Consider the following 14,447-nt stretch of genomic DNA (forward strand, 5'->3'; position numbering starts at 1 on the left):
AAAAAACCCAGGGAACAAAACGTGTGGCAAAATAAAGAGCAGTAACAATAAAATGTGAATAGTTATGATTTATTGGGAGAAAGGGTATATGAGAAGTGCACTTACATGTGTGATGGGGGTGGGTTACAAAGGAGGGGATTCTTATCTTTTTAAAGTCAGTAGCAATATAAAAACGTTATCTTGAGATACATTAGATAAAAATATCAAAATAACTTTGTAAAATGAATTAGGAAGTGAGTTTTATGAATATGCAATGTATTGACTTGTTAAACTGTATATCATAGTGATAAAAATGAATCTAAAATTAAAGATAAAATTTCTAAAAATCAATGTTAATAAATATTTAATTTCTGTGATATCTACTTCTGAATATCTTATAAACTGGAGGGGATTTGTGCTTTATTTTCCTATAATTTTATAATCAACTCCCTTTTGGATCTTTGAACATGATAATTTTCTTTCTTATAAAAGAATTCCTAATCTTACTGTGAAATTAGTACCAAAGACCAGTGGCATTTGCATGGGCGGACAGTTTGCCATCCTTGTGATTATACAGCAGACTCATTTTTTTAAAAAAATCACAGTGTGACAGTTTATAGGAACTGGTTATTTCTGTCACCATTATGCTACTCTGTGGTGTCATATGCCTGCCATATTCCTCTTAGTCTTTTCTTTCATCTAATAGAGGAAAATTTTTGGCAATATTTTCAATAATCTAAGATGATATCAGATTTAGGGAAGAGCTGGCTGCACAGTTCTAGTACTGATTGTTTTTTGCTTTCCAAAGTGGCAAAATATGTTATATCTGTCTGAATGTTGCCTATTATGGAAGACTAACCCAGATATTTTAATGTCAAATTATATGGATTCATGACTTAATGCACAAATTTGAGACAGTTCATTTCCATTTTCTGTAATCAAGATCTAAAATGAATCTTCTCATTCCATCCCTTTTTTATCCAGAGTATAACTTTTGTAGAGTAAACCAGACAAGTGAATATCAGAAAAAGTATATGCCGTATAATCGTAACTACTTACAAGTGAATCTTATACCTAGGATTTTTATTTTTTTTTATTTTTTTTATTTTTTTTTAAATATTTATTTATTAGTTATTGGCGGACACATCATCTTTGTTGGTATGTGGTGCTGGAGGATCGAACCCGGGCCGCACGCATGCCAGGCGAGCGCGCTACCGCTTGAGCCACATCCCCAGCCCCATACCTAGGATTTTTAAATAAGATGAAATTTGGGGCTGGGGATGTGGCTCAAGCGGTAGCGCGCTCGCCTGGCATGCGTGCGGCCCGGGTTCGATCCTCAGCACCACATACAAAGATGTTGTGTCTGCCGAAAAACTAAAAATATATATATATTAAAAAATTCTCAACAATTACACAAATCTCTCTAGATTATTTACAGCACAGAAAGAATTGGTTACAGATATGAATACGGCTGGTCATATTGTCCTGATTTAAGGAAATTGCTACTACCCTAAGGACAAAATACACAAACCTCTGCTCATTGCTGATACCGCAAGAGGTACTACCAGAAGCAAAATGATGTTTGATATCTTTCTACTTTTTAATCTAACACAAGTGCCTCCTGGTAGCAGAACCTAGATAGTAAGTCTGAAAAGTCTGAATGTTTTAGTTTTAATTTTCATCCTCAATATATATTGTGTAATTGTTGATATAGTTGACCACTTCATCTCATTCCTTTTAATATTTTGAGGGGAAGTAATAAAACGAGTGAAGCAAAGTAGCATTAAAAAAAGTTTGATATTTAAGAAACTGAAGTTTTTGTTGTTGATGATGACCATCCTTTGCTATTATTTTACTTTACCAACTGAGCATAAATATATTTCAAAAACCCTTTCTGACTCTCTAAAATAGAATTTTTTTTTTTACCTTGACACTGCCATCGTTAGACCCTGTTCTGCAATGTTTTTCTTCTTGCCCATTTTCTAACTACATTTTATCATTCCACTTGATGACTCTGATTCTTTTGAAATCACCTCAATACCCTAAGTGGCCCTAACATCGTTTTTTTGTTTTTTTTTTTTTTTTTGGTACAGGGATTGAATTCAGGGGCACTCAACCACTGAGCCACATCCCCAGCTTTGTATTTTATTTAGAGACTGAATCTCACTGAGTTACTTAGACCTCACTTTTGCTGAGGCTGGCTTTGAACTCCTGATCCTCCTGCCTCAGCCTCCTGAGCAGGTAGGATTACAGGCGTGCACCACCCTGCCCGGCTGATCCAACATCTTACTGCATACTTTGTGTGATGATATGATTTGGTATTCTTGAGGAGAATAATATTCTTCTTTATTTTACATTGAGATACAATATACATTTCATTGGTGTTTAGTATATTCACAGAGCTGCCCAACAACCACCAGTCAATTTTAGAACATTTTTCATCACACTGTTAAGTGGCCACTTAGCAGTCAATTCCTTTTACCCTGAACACTAGGCAACCACTAGTATAAATTCAGTTTCTATAGATTTTCCTATTCCATACATTTCATATAAGTAGAATTATATAATGTGAGTAGTTTCTCAGTTAACAAAAAGTTTTCAATATTCATCCATATTGTAGCATGTATAAGTATGTCATTCCTTTTTAAATATTTTTAAATTGTTGATAGACCTTTATTTAGTGTGCTACCCCTGAGTGACACCCCTAGTCCCTGTCATTCCTTTTTATTGGTGAATAATATTCCCTCTTATGGATATAGCACAAGCACATTTTGTTTATTAATCAGTTGAAGGACATTGAAGTTGTTTCTTTTTGGATGTTATGAATGTACATTTTAACATTTCATGTTGTTATATTTTATATTTTCATTTCTGTTGAGTTTATATCTAAGAGCAGAATTGCTGGATCATATGGTAATTAATTTCACATTTTGAGGGACTATTTTCCAAAGAGGATGCATGATTCTACATTTCTACTACAAATGTATTAGTTCAATTTCTTCACCTCTTCATCAACATGTATTAATATATCTGTCTTTTGATTATAGTCATTTTAGTTTTTAATGCAGTTGTTTATTGTTGTAGTTAAGATTTGCAGTTTCCTAAAGACTAATGGTATTGAGTATCTTATTATATGCTTATCATATGTATATATTGTTTGCATACAAATCTTTTTGAGATCTTTTGGCCATTTTTAAAATGAATTATATTTGTGCTTATCATTGAGTCATCATAGTTTTTATACATTGTGGATATGAGTTTCTTTTCAGGCTGTTGATTTGCAAATATTTTTCCTATTTTGTGAGTTGTTCACATTCACTCTCTTCGTGGTATCCTTTATAGCACAAAACTTTTTAATTTGAAAAAATTTCAATATGTCATTTTTTTGTTTTGGACTCTGGGTGTCATATTTAATAAAGCATTGCCTAGCATTCCACAGTGTAGACACATACAAAACATCATGCACAAGTAAGGGGTCCAACTTATTTTATTAGCATGTAGATATCCAGTTGTTGTAGCACCATTTGCTGAAAAACTATTCTCATTGAGTTGTCTTGGCACTGTTCTGTGTCAAACTATTGAAAATATGAGGATTGACTTTTGCAAATCTTGATTATGTTTCATTGATCTATATGTCTGTCCTTATGCTTGTACCTTATTTTCTTGATCACTATAGATTTGTATAAGTTTTGAAACCAAAAAATCATGAGTCCTTCAACTTCGCTTTGTTTTTTGAAGATTGTTTTGTTATTCTTGATCTCTTGAATATTCTTATGAATTTGGAGGTGAGTTTTTCAATTTTGGCAAAAAAGCAAGCTGGGATTTTGATAAAGGTTACTTTGATTCTGAAGATCAGTTTGGGTAGTTTTACCACTATACTAAGTTTTTTAATATGGGATTCCTTTCCTTTTATTTAGACCTTCTTTAATATTTTTCAGTTTTAAAATACTTTTTAGGGCACAAATTCTACACTTATTCTTTTTTAAAATTTTTTTATTATTGATTGTTCAAAACATTACAAAGCTCTTGACATATCATATTTCATACATTAGATTCAAGTGGGTTATAAACTCCCATTTTTACCCTGTATACAGATTGCAGAATCACATCGGTTACACATCTACATTTTAACATATTGCCATACTAGTGACTGTTGTATTGTGCTACCTTTCATATCCTCTACTATCTCCCCTCCCCTCCCCTCCCCTCCCATCTTCTCTTTACCCCATCTACTGTAATTCATTTCTCTCCCTTGTTTTTTTCTTTCCCCTCACATCCTCTTATATGTAATTTTGCATAACAATGAGGTTCTCCTTCCATTTCCATGCAATTTCCCTTCTCTCTCCCTTTCCCTCCCACCTATCATCCCTGTTTAATGTTAATCTTTTTCTCATGCTCTTCCTTCCTGCTCTGTTCTTAGTTGCTCTCCTTATATCAAAGAAGACATTTGGCATTTGTTTTTTAGGGATTGGCTAGCTTCACTTAGCATAATCTGCTCTAATGGCATCCATTTCCCTGCAAATGCCATGATAATGTCATTTTTTATTGCTGAGTAATACTCCATTGTGTATAAATGCCACATTTTTTTTATCCATTCATCTATTGAAGGGCATCTAGGTTGGTTCCACAGTCTAGCTATTGTGAATTGTGCTGCTATGAACATTGATGTAGCAGTATCCCTATAGTACGCTCTTTTAAGGTCTTCAGGGAATAGTCCGAGAAGGGCAATAGCTGGGTCAAATGGTGCTTCCATTCCCAGTTTTCCCAGGAATCTCCATACTGCTTTCCGAATTGGCAGCACCAATTTGCAGTCCCACCAGCAATGTACAAGTGTACCCTTTTCCCCACATCCTCGCCAGCACTTGTTGTTGTTTGACTTCATAATGACTGCCAATCTTACTAGAGTGAGATGGTATCTTAGGGTGGTTTTGATTTGCATTTCTCTGACTGCTAGAGATGGTAAGCATTTTTTCATGTACTTATTGATTGATTGTATGTCCTCCTCTGAGAAGTGTCTGTTCAGGTCCTTGGCCCATTTGTTGATTGGGTTATTTGTTATCTTATTGTTTAATTTTTTTGAGTTCTTTGTATACTCTGAAATTAGGGCTCTATCAGAAGTGTGAGGAGTAAAAATTTGTTCCCAGGATGTAGGCTCCCTATTTACCTCTCTTATTGTTTCTGTTGCTGAGAAAAAACTTTTTAGTTTGAGTAAGTTCCATTTGTTGATTCTTGTTTTTAACTCTTGTGCTATGGGTGTCCTATTAAGGAATTTGGAGCCCGACCCCACAATATGTAGATCGGAGCCAACTTTTTCTTCTATCAGACGCAGTCTCTGATTTGATATCAAGCTCCTTGATCCATTTTGAGTTAACTTTTGTGCATGGGGAGAGAAAAGGATTCAGTTTCATTTTGTTGCATATGGATTTCCAGCTTTCCCAGCACCATTTGTTGAAGACGCTATCCTTCCTCCATTGCATGCTTTTAGCCCCTTTATCAAATATAAGATAGTTGTAATTTTGTTGATTGGTCTCTGTGTCCTCTATTCTGTACCATTGGTCCACCCACCTGTTTTGGTACCAGTACCATGCCGTTTTGGTTACTATTGCTCTGTAGTACAGTTTGAAATCTGGTATCGCTATACCTCTTGATTGTCACTTCCTGCATAGAATTGCTTTTGCTATTCTGGGTCTTTTATTTTTCCATATGAACTTCATGATTGATTTATCTATTTCTACAAGAAATGCCGTTGGGATTTTGATTGGCATTGCATTAAACCCATAGAGAACTTTTGGTAATATTGCCATTTTGATGATGTTAGTTCTGCCTATCCATGAACAGGGTATATTTTTCCATCTTCTAAGATCTTCTGTTTCTCTCTTGAGGGTTCTGTAGTTTTCATTGTATAAGTCTTTCACCTCTTTTGTTATGTTGATTCCCAAGTATTTTATTTTTTTTTGAGGATATTGTGAATGGGGTGGTTTTCCTCATTTCCAATTCAGAAGATTTGTTGCTGATGTAAAGGAATGCCTTTGATTTATGCATGTTGATTTTATATCCTGCCACTTTGCTGAATTCATTTATTAGCTCTAGTAGTTTCTTTGTAGACCCTTTTGGGTCTGCTAGGTATAATATCATGTCTTCCGCAAATAGTGATAATTTAAGTTCTTCTTTTCCTATCTTTATGCCTTTAATTTCTTTTGTCTGTCTATTTGCTCTGGCCAGTATTTCGAGAACTATATTGATTAGAAGTGGTGAGAGAGGGCATCCCTGTCTTGTTCCAGATTTTAGAGGGAATGCCTTCAGTTTTTCTCCATTTAGAATGATGCTAGCCTGAGGCTTAGCATAGATAGCTTTTAAAATGTTGAGGTAAGTTCCTGTTATCCCTAGTTTTTCTAGTGTTTTGAACATAAAGTGATGCTGTATTTTGTCGAATGCTTTTTCTGCGTCTACCGAGATGATCATGTGGTTCTTATCTTTAAGTCTATTGATGTGGTGAATAACATTTATTGATTTCTGTATATTGAACCAGCCTTGCATTCCAGGGATGAATCCTACTTGATCATGGTGTACAATTTTTTTGATATGCTTTTGTATCTGATTTGCCAGAATTTTATTGAGGATTTTTGCATCTAGGTTCATTAGAGATATTGGTCTGTAGTTTTCTTTCTTTGAAGTGTCTTTGTCTGATTTCGGGATCAGGGTGATTTTGGCCTCATAGAATGAATTTGGAAGATCTCCTTCTTTTTCTATTTCCAGAAATAACTTGAAAAGTATTGGTATTAAGTCTTCTTTAAAGGTTTTGTAAAACTCCATTGTATACCCACCTGGTCCCTGGCTTTTCTTGGTTGGAAGTCTTTTGATGGCTTCTTCTATTTTCTCCTTTGTTATTGGTCTGTTTAAATTGTGTGTATCTTCCTCACTCAATCTGGGCAAATCATATGACTTAAGAAATTTATCCATATCTTCACTATCTTCTATTTTATTGGAATATAGGGTTTCAAAATAATTTCTAATTATCTTCTGTATTTGTGTAGTATCTGTTGTGATATTGCCTTTTTCATCCCGTATATTAGTAATTTGAGTTCTCTCTCTTCTTCTCTTCGTTAGCATGGTTAAGGGTCTGTTGATCTTATTTATTTTTTCGAAGAACCAACTTTTAGTTTTGTCAATTTTTTCCATAGTTTCTTTTGTTTCTATTTTGTTGATTTCCGCTCTGATTTTAATTATTTCTTGCCTTCTGCTACCTTTGCTGTTGTTTTGCTCTTCCTTTTCTAGGGTTTTGAGATGAAGTGTGAGCTCATTTATTTGTTGGTTTTTTTTCTTTTTTTGAGGAATGAACTCCAGGCAATGAATTTCCCTCTTAAAACTGTTTCATTGTGTCCCATAGATTCCAATATGTTGTGTCTGTATTTTCATTTATCTCTAAGAATTTTTTGATGTTCTCCATTATGTCTTCTGTAACCCATTGATCATTCAATAATATATTGTTCATTTTCCATGTGATGCAGGATTTTTCCTTCCTTCTTTTATCATTGATTTCCATTTTCATTCCATTATGATCAGATAAGATGCATGGTATTATCTCCACACCTTTATATTTACTAAGGGTTACCCTATGGCATAATATATGGTTTATCTTTGAGAAGGATCCATGTGCTGCTGAGAAGAACGTATATCCACTTGATGATGGTTGATATATTCTATATATGTCGGTTAAGTCTATTGATTGTTTTATTGAGTTCTATAGTTTCTTTATTTGGCTTTTGTTTGGAGGATCTGTCCAATGGTGAGAGTGGTGTGTTGAAGTCACCCATAATTATTGTGTTGTGGTCTATTTGATTTTATGTGTTATTATTGTGTTGTGGTCTATTTGTTATTATTGTATTGTGGTCTATTTGTTTTATGAACATTGCAGCACCATTATTTGGTGCATACATATTGATAATTGTTATGTCTTGATGGTGAATGGTTCCTTCTAACAGTATATAGTGTCCTTCTTTATCCCTTTTGATTAACTTAGGTTTGAAGTTGATTTTATTCCATATGAGTATGGCCACTCCTGCTTGCTTCCGAGGACCATATGAGTGGTATGATTTTTCCCAACCTTTCACCTTCAGCCTGTGTTTTCTTTTCCTGTCAGATGAGTCTCCTGAAGGCAGCATATTGTTGGGTCTGTTTTTTAATCCAAGTTACTAGCCTATGTCACTTGATTGGTGAGTTTAAGCCATTAACATTTAGGGCTACTATTGATATATGGTTTGTACTTCCAGTCATGTTTATTTATTTATTTTAATTTGGCTTGTTTTTCCTCTTTGGTTATTCCCCCTCCCCTTTACTGAGTCACCTCCCACTGTTAGTCTTGGGTGCTGTTTTTCATTTCCTCTTCTTGTAGTGTTTTGCTCAAAATGCTTTGCAGCGCTGGTTTTCTGGCTGCGAATTCTTTTAACTTTTGCTTATCGTGAAATATTTTAATTTCATTGTCAAATCTGAAGCTTGATTTTGCTGGATACAATATTCTTAGTTGGAATCCATTATTTTTCAGTGTTTGAAATACGTTGTTCCAGGATCTTCTCACTTTCAACGTCTGTGATGAAAAATCAGCTGTTAACCTAATTGGTTTACCCCTGAATGTAATCTGCCTCCTTTCTCTTGTAGCTTTTAATATTCTCTCCTTGTTCTGTATGTTGGATATCTTTATAATAATATGTCTTGGAGTTGGTCTATTACGGTTTTGTATGTTTGGAGTCCTGTAGGCTTCCAGAATTTGGCAGTCCATTCCATCTTTCATTTCTGGAAAGTTTTCTAAGATTATTTCATTCAATAGGTTGCTCATTCCTTTGGTTTGGACCTCTATACCTTCTTCTATCCCAATGACTCTTAAGTTTGTTTTTTTTATGACATCCCATATGTCTTGGATGTTTTGCTTGTGGTTTCTTACCAGCCTTTTTGCGTTGACTATAGTCTTTTTGAGTTGATAAACTTTGTCTTCATTATCTGATGTTCTGACTTCTATTTGATCTAGCCTATTTGTAATGTTCTCATTTGAGTTTTTGATTTGGTTTATGGTTTCCTGCATTTATGGGATTAGTGTTTGATTTTTTTTTTAATGTCTATCTCCTGGTAGAGTTCATTTTTTGCTTCTTGAATATGCTTATGTAATTCATTTTCAAAGTATTCTTTCATTGTTTGGACTTGCTGTTAATGACTTCTTTAAGATTCCATTCCATCTGAGTCAGGTATGCCTTGAGTTCTTTCTCTGTACATTTTTCTGATGCCTCTAAGTTCTCCTGTAAATTTAAGTTATCCTGCATTGTTTGTAATCCTTTTTTCCCTTGTTTTTTCATGGTGCTCACATTACTTTCCAACTCTGTTTGACTGCTATGTTTCTGTTTTCTCCTATAAATTTGTTTTGGTTTTGTATAGCTCCAAGATCTCTCCTTTGTGTTGGGAGACAATGTTTAGAGATGTTGGATTTAATTGTGATTTAAAGTAAATTCATTAGTTTCATTAAAGGCCTACAGATTTTGATGGCATATAGAGAATTGAGGTTTGAACTTAGGGTTTTATATTAAGGTTGGGTGATTTGATGGTATGGAGGTTAGTATATCTTAGCTTCTTTGGGAGATTGCTGAAATGCAAGCGGATAGAAAGGAGTACTTGAGGGTAGTTAAGGGCTTAGGGGGACTAAAGACCGTCTCCTAATATTCATCTATTTGCATTTAGTAAATTACACGTAATCAGAGTGATCATGCTTGGGAGGAAACATAGTGAAAATGTAAGGAAGCAAACCAAGAAAGAGACAGGGAGAGACGAAAGAAAGAGAAAAAAATGGAAAAGAAAAAGAAGAAATGGTAAAAAAAATAAAGTAAAATAAAAATTACAATTTAAAAAAAAAAAGCACTGTTAGGCTTCTATTTTCTTAGCTTCCAGTAGGTGGAGCTGTGCCTTACGGACCAAGATTTTGCTCTCGGGCTGTAGGAAACAATCCTTATGAGGCCACTCCCTCCTCCCCACCAGGTGTCTCTCCAATCCTGTTCACTTAGGTTTATTCCTGGCCTCTAGTCTCCTTGCTTCTCCTGCCAGACAGGCCTTCCCCATTGTGATACCTCTCCGCAGTTCAAGCTACACTCTGGGCCTGCAGTTTCCTGAATGTGGAGCATGGCTGTTGGGAACCAGCCCCCTATTGTTTTGATTCCCTCCAATAGCCACTCCTCTGAGAGCTGGTGAGACAGGTTTCGTTTTAGCCGCTTGTGGGAGGGGGGGAGTTGGAGGTCAGGTGCCTTTACCTTTCCCCACGCTTCTACTCACGCTCACTCTGATAATCACGCCCCTGGAAAGCCGGGGAGAGATTTTATGTGATTTCCCCGATGTATGGAAGAAGGGCTAAATGTCACACACCTGTTCTATCACTGAACTTGCTGGATGGGGTCGGATACGTCGGAAACTGGTGATGGTGATGTCAGCTCTCCAAGATGGTGTCCGCTGGCTTCCTCAGTGGGGTGTCCGGTGTGGAGGGCAGATCTGGACTATTTCTCTCCCCGTCTCAAACCCAGAACTCAGCCTGGAGCACTGTGAAGGCACAGTTAGCAGGACCCGACAGAATCCGTAGCACCATTTCTCTGCATTGGCATGTCTGAGCGCAGGCTCTGGCTGCAGGGCGGGCCGCTAATCAGTCAGTCTGAATCTCCAGGTGCACGGTTCACTCAAGATTGAGCCGCAGTAATTGATCCTTGGGTGTTGAAATCTCCAGGTTTCAGTGCACCCCAATTTTGCTGGAAATTCCTAACAAGATAGCTTCTGGCCATTCTAAACTCGCTAATCACCTGCGCAGTGACATGGAACATGGGGGTGAGGCACTCTATTCGCCGCCATCTTCATAATCCTACACTATTCTTAAATATTTCACTACTTTGGGTGTTTTTTTGGAAATGTAATTATCTTATTTCATTTTTTACTTAAAAATTTTTAAAATTTCATTTTTATATGAAGTCCTCATAAAATCATACAATATCCATATGAGAAAGAATTGAGTTTCTACTCCCAATTTTGCTACTTGACCAATCAAGAAATAGTTTTAATAAAAATGCTTTGAATTAGTTATATCAACTCAAGTTTTCTCTGCATCTGAGAACAATAATGTCATTTTTCTTCTCTTAGTATTGATGGAATGCTTGTTCATGAACAGTAGCGTGTGCAACTATCAATAAATAATGTCTTCATTGAATGAATGACTGTGTGAATAATTTTTAAATTACATATGTTTTCTAAGCAACTTTCAAGAATTTAAGAAACATGGGTCTAAGAGACATGCTCCAAACAGATTCATTTAGCTGTTAAACAAAAGTAGTGTAAAATATGAATTTTGAATAGAACAAAAGTATTAATTATAAATGAGTAACAGTGGAAATCTATACCATATTTTGTCATTGGCAGTACAAATATCCTCAACAAGTCTCACAATTGACTGTTTAATTTTTTAAAAATGTGTTTATCTATACACTATAGTTATATACAATAGTGGGATTAACTTCAACATAATCATACTTGCATGGAACATAGTTTGCTCCATTTCAGTCCCCAGTACTTCCTGTTTCCCTCCCCTCTTCTCTCCCCCTGTTCTTCCTCTATTCTACTGGTCTTCCTTCTATTTTATTATTTTTTAATTGGTGTTTTATAAATATACATAAATGTGGAATTCACTGTAAGATTTTACATAGTAGTTCTGTATAATCATTCTTGCTGAACTCCTTCATTAGTTCCAAATTTTTAGTGTGCTTTTTGGGGTTGTGTATATACAAGATTCTGTCATATACAAATACTTTTATTTCTTTCCACTCTCGATTTGTCTTCTTATCTAATTGCTCTGAATAGAACTTTCAATACAATATTTAACAGAAGTGGCGAGAGTGCATATAATTATCTGTTTCCTAACCTTAGAAAGAAAGCATTAATTCTTTCAGTAATTGGTATGATGTTAGCTATAGGTTTTTGTACATGCTGTTTATTAGATTGAGGAGATTCTTCACAATTTCATCAATTATGTTTTAATATGAGAAAGGATGTTGAATTTTCTGAAATTCCCTTTTTGCATCTGTTGATATGATCAAGTGATCTTTGTCCTTTATTCTATTGATACATTAATTAAATTTTCAATGTTAGAATGATATGTCAAAATACATTCTACTGTATTTATGATTTTCAATGTTAGAATGTTAGAATGATATGTCAAAATACATTCTACTGTATATATAACTAAAAAGAACAAATAAAAAATTTTAAAAAAATGAATGTTAAACCAGTCTTTCATTCTTGAGATGAATCTCAACAAGTCCTGTTGCTAGAATCCATTTGATAGTATTTTGCATCTATATTAATAAAAGTTATATGTATTTAGTTTTCTTTTCTCAACATGTCTTTGCCTGCTTTTTTATTTTTTTTTTAAATCAGGCTAATATTGGCTCATCATTCATTGAATGAGTTGGAAAGTGGTCTGACCTCTTGTTTTTTTTAGAGAGGAACTGTATTCTGATTTTTGTAATCCACATGCTCTGTAAGAAAAGTATCAATCTCTTTTTTTTGACAATTTCATGTTGCTAAATCTACATCAGAAATAAACTATGTCAGAATCAAGAAGTAAATATTTCAGTTACAAGTCACAACTGAAAAATAGTATTTTTACCAACTGCCTGGCAGAATTCAAAACACTCTTGTGAGCTTTAATGATGTATGTCAGTTCCCTATGGCCAGCAGGTGTCTCCCAGCAGCTAATATAGGATATTTAGTTATTGTATCCTTTTGTAGCCTAGAAGGACCTCTTTCACACTCTATGTAGAATAGATAGAGCAGTGGAGTTGGCTGCATGCCGTGTGATACACGTGCTTTAGCAGAACAAAGGAGCATAAATTGGGCTTGCAACAGAGAAAGTTATTCCCACACAGGCAATGAGCTAAGCACAGACCATGTAGACATTTTATCTCTTGGTAAGGAAGTGTTCCAGGTACAATGTATTCTCCTGCAGCCAAATGGGTGTCAAAAGACTGTATGAGACTGCCTTTGTCAGCACCAGTTTAGTTGAAAATTCTTTGATTCTAAAACAGTAGTTGATTGTTTAACAACATTATGAAATATTCATATTAGGCTACATGTTTACACATTTTTTGTGAAAGTACGTTGAGCGAAAAAAAACAGGTCATGATCATGGATCATGTAATTTAAACCTCATGTATATATTGTGTAGTATATACATACATACATGTTCTTGTATGCTCTAAAAAAGGAGGGAGTTATGCAATGAATTCCTTCCATTGTTTTCTCAGGGGAAGAGTTCTAAATTAACTACATGCTGTGGTTGATTTTTTTTTATCTTGAATACTTATAAATGTAGCATTTTGTTATCACAGTGTTTCAACTAGGAAACAATTCTGGGAGCACCATATACGCAGATGAACTGTGTATAGAATCTGTCCTCTTCTGACCTGTCTGAGTCTTCTACCCTTTGAAAAGATACAGAATATTCCATATAAAAATGAAAATATTTCTAACATTACATGTTCCTTCTCATATGTCTTTTCCTTAATGAGTTCCTTATATTTTTATGTTTTTATTTTGTGTTAATATGAAAACTTTCAAACATCAGAAAAGTCAAAAGAACTTGTGAATTTTCATGTGTGTATTCTTACCACCTAGATTTGACAAGTTTCATTTTGCTGTATTTATCACATATCTATTCATTCTTCTTTTCATCTCTCTGTATTTTGGAGATGAATTTTCAGCTTGCAAATGTCAGTACAATTTAACACTTCAGAATGCATAACATTACTTTTTCTTAACTCTTTTTGAAGAACAATCTACATACAGAGAAATCTCAAATTTTATTGTATCATTTGATAAGTTTTGACCAACATATACACTTTTGTAATATAAACCTCTATCAAAATATTGAATATTAATTTCATTCCATTAAGTTCCTTTGTACCACTCTCCAGTCAGTTCTCCTCAAAGTAAACATTATTCTGATTTTTTCACTATACATTTGTTTTGCTTATTATATATAAATGGAATCCTACTATATAAACTCTTTTGTGAGTGGCTACTTTTATTTAGCATAATGCTTTGAAGAATCATTCACGTTTTGCATCTATCAGTAGTTTGTATCTTTTAATTATTGAGTAGTAGTTTACAACATGAGGATACCATATGTTTTTTTAAATTATCATACCATAGTTTTGTTTTATTTTGGACATTTTGGCTATTTCCATTGTTTTTACTATTATAAATACAATTGCTGGAAGTATAATTAGATAAGTCATTTTGTGGAAACATTTTTAAATTTTCTAGGTGCATATATAGGCATGGAATTGCTAGGTCATGGACTAGGTATGTGTTTAGTTTTATAAAAAACTGCAATATATTTTTCCAAAGTGGTGTAAAATGACATACTTTATACTTCCTCTAACAGTGTATGAGAT

At 34.4% G+C, this 14,447-nt stretch overlaps 1 protein-coding gene across 1 annotated transcript in view; it reads left to right on the forward strand.

The window, feature by feature from the left end:
- Stxbp5l (syntaxin binding protein 5L) overlaps positions 1-14,447 on the forward strand; it is a 326,221-nt gene that overhangs the window by 39,143 nt on the left and 272,631 nt on the right. The gene's annotated exons all lie outside the window — the stretch shown is intronic.

The sequence above is a fragment of the Urocitellus parryii genome, chromosome 2, assembly GCF_045843805.1.
Source record: "Urocitellus parryii isolate mUroPar1 chromosome 2, mUroPar1.hap1, whole genome shotgun sequence".
NCBI classification, from domain to species: domain Eukaryota; kingdom Metazoa; phylum Chordata; class Mammalia; order Rodentia; family Sciuridae; genus Urocitellus; species Urocitellus parryii.